At 42.1% G+C, this 3437-nt stretch overlaps 1 protein-coding gene across 1 annotated transcript in view; it reads right to left on the bottom strand.

Moving 5' to 3' along the window:
* Positions 1-3437, bottom strand: part of ADAMTS17 (ADAM metallopeptidase with thrombospondin type 1 motif, 17) — a 169856-nt gene that overhangs the window by 132548 nt on the left and 33871 nt on the right. The gene's annotated exons all lie outside the window — the stretch shown is intronic.

Below are 3437 nucleotides of genomic sequence, written 5' to 3'. Positions count from 1 at the left end.
AGCAGGAATTCCTGCTTACTTGAGTGGCTGTGCTCATCCCAGTACTTCTATTAAAATTTATGCAACCTTATATTACACTCACTTGGCATGCAAATTTTCAATGGGAATTTGGAAGAGGAGAGATTGCTAGCTGGTGAAAAGAAATTGGAAGGCTGTTGTGGGAAGGGTGGGGCCTGAGAGATGGTAGTGATGAATATGCCCAATAGCACAGTTCTGCACCGTCTGGGTTGTGCAGCCGAGCATTTATTCCCTAGCAACCAAAAGGCAAGGGAAAAAGTCTTCCACTGCACTGTATCAGGGCTTCATTAAGCCAGCAGCCTGACTCTCCATTGCTCTACACAGCCATGAGTGACATAAAATGTTGCAAGGTCCCTTTCACAAACAGCAAATCAACCTGACAGTGTCTCTTTAAGGGACATTTTCACCTACAGTATGTTCATTTTAATGCACTAAAGTGTGTTTGGTTTTGGTTCAAAGGACAGTCCCAGCAAGGCTTTTGCTAAAGCCAGGCACTGCTTCTCTAATGAATTGTTTTAAGCAGCAGGTATTTCTATTTATTCTGGCATCAAATAAAAACCCGCCCTGGAATATACAGAAACATTCAACACGAATCACTATGGAAAATGTTTTTAATGTGAGAATTCCTTTTCTTTTCCACTCACAGCAAACCAGCTAGTCTTTTCCCTTTCCTTGGGGATTAATTCTCTGTTGTGACACTGTTAGGGGACTGGAATCAATATTACATAGGGAGAAAGATTTAAATGGACTGTACAGGCAGGACTGACCAGAACTGATATTTGCTGTAGACAGGAGGCCACCCAACTGAACAAGTAAATGGCCAAGAAAAAGGTAAAAACGTACAGTCCTTCATTCAGATGTTTTATGCGAAATAAAAAAAGATAAAATCTACTTGGATACACAGATCAAATGTCTCGTTTGCAATACCTGGGCATATTTTGAAACACTTTAGTATGATAAACTCTTAGGAAGAAAAGCAAGGTGTACCTATAAAGAGGGGGAAATTGGCTAATATTAACATAATATGCAGCTCTCTGTGACAGCATCTCTCAGCCATGGGTCTCTTCAGACTTCTGAAAGAAGAGAAGGGTTAAGATATGAAGACAGTGGCACAGCAGGAGGATGTCACCTGTGCAGTCACCCAGCTGTGCAGCACCAAAACCAACATATGAGTGTTCGGCAAGACTCCAGAAACAGGACCCAAATTATGGAAGGCTTTTTAAGCTTCAGGACTCTCCGTAAGTTATCTTTTGCCCTTTAATTAAAGCCAGCCAGAAGATGGGAATGTTTTTCATAAAACATTGTGAAAACAGCCTGGAAAACTCTGTTTCTCAATCACCTCCACTCTGATGCTTGGTTTTCTCGAGGCAGCTATTCCTCCAACAAAACTTGCCCATCTCTAGTATCTAGAGTACACTCTGCTTTCTTTTCCCCAACATCAAGCCACAGAAAAGCACATGTGACAGCAGCAGAGGTAAAGACATTTTTAACCAGGGCAATTTAAGGATATTTAAGACACATTCTCATTTTCCATTTCCCAATTCCACACTGCCCCCACTTTTATTATTAGCTGAATACAGGGAAGCTTCAGTTTGGATCTGGGGTAACATGTACACTGAGGAATCAAGGCCAAGCTTTGCCTCGAAATATGCAGGATCATTCCTAACTAACCGTAAAGCTGCTTATTTGGCACCAGCAGTGGAAATATTGAACGAAAGGGGCATTCTCAATCTGCTTATGTCACAGAAAGGTTGGATTCTGACAATGTGAAAGGCTCCAAGCTGCAGCCTGATATTAATAGCTAGACATTAAACTCTCAATTTGGCTGGCTTAGAGGCAGCTCAATTGGAACAAAGATTTTTCTGCAGGAAACGGCAGATCTGGTTAGAGTCACATCACGGGAGATGAGTCTGAGCAGCAGCAGCAGCCTGCAGACTTTTTGACTGGAGTGTGACAAGGCTGTGTCCCACAGAGCAAACCTTCCCTGCTCAAACTACAGAGCTGACTGGAGCTCCTGTCCCTGAGGCTGCTGAAACACATATTGTTTTCCTGCTCCTTTTGGATTAACTTTGTTTTGGGGCTAATCTATATAACCAAGTGGGGCAATAAGCATTAACAAACTATTTCTTAAACAAACGTGGCTCTGTTTCTTGAGGCAGGCAGTGAGGGTATCACCCCACAAAGACATACCTACATATTTTCACCATTTTTTAGCTTCTTTCAGCCATTATGTAACCTTCCACACTACCTTGGCAGCTGGACCAAGAAAACTTGAACCAAGTCCCCAGAGCAACTGGTTTCAGAGAGGGGCCCCTGCCAGAATACAAATACAAACCTCCTGCTGCTGTTTTCTCTCTATGTCTGCATGGCAGGCAAAGATTCCAGACAGGTTTTTCAATATGGATCTTTTTGAGCACAAATGAACACCTCTTATAAGCCATTTAAACTTCACAATCCCACTTCCGATCAACAAGTGGGCCTCAATTCTTCCACCACCAAGAAAGTTTTGCTTCCATATTTCTCACCATGTAAAGAAAATCAAGACTGTCACTAAAAGACATATTACATACAGCACTCTGAGAACCTCTTACTTCAGTACACTTGCACAATCTAATAGATTATTTATAGTCTCTTAAACATGACTAAGCAACATGAGGTTTTGGACTTGCATTGCATCATATATTCAAGGACATCACATTGCTTTCTATGAGAACTTCTTAAGCCATGCAACCTCCTCTAGCTTTGCACTCAACATCCTCATTTCAGAGAGGTAGACAGAAGCATTCAGAATGTAAGTGACCTGCCAAATGTCACACAATGAGTCAATGCCAGAGCTGGGAAATCGGGAGCCCAGATTCTCTGCCTTATATACAGCAGTAGCCTCAGTCTCCTAGTTTGGGAGAATGCCTGCTCACCAAAAAAGATGTTTCTTCCTTTACAGGATGGCAGCGAACCACATTGCAATGGCCGCCTTCATCTATAAGCAGGTATAAATTCTCCACTGGAGCCAAATGCTGCAGCAAGTCACAGCACAAGAGAGTACTCAGGTATTGAAAGAACAGAAAAGAAGTTATGAAGTATTTCCTTAGTCATGCTGTCTATGGTAATACCAGTCCCTGAACTTTTTTTCCTTTTTTATTGTATCTTACCCCAGCCATCTCCAGATGCAGGTACACAGTATAAAAACCAGTGGAAGTATGTTTTACATTGGACATAGAATAAACATACTGTGAGGAGCTCCCACTGAAAGGAAAACTTGGATGCAGAGGTCAGTCCTTGCTCATGTTTGAAAAGAAAATGTACGTATTTTTCAGCTCTGTATTTTCTCCTTTCACTCGATCAGTCTCCACAACACAGGGATCAGTCTCCACAACCTGCATTCTGAGGTGAGACTTTTGTAGGTAGTCTCAGAGCTCCTG

Source organism: Chaetura pelagica, unplaced genomic scaffold, assembly GCF_000747805.2.
Source record: "Chaetura pelagica isolate M959 unplaced genomic scaffold, ChaPel_1.0 scaffold453, whole genome shotgun sequence".
Taxonomy (NCBI): Eukaryota; Metazoa; Chordata; class Aves; order Apodiformes; family Apodidae; genus Chaetura; species Chaetura pelagica.
The sequence above is the reverse complement of the archived record's forward strand: the minus strand, read 5'-3'. Positions and strand labels throughout refer to the sequence as shown.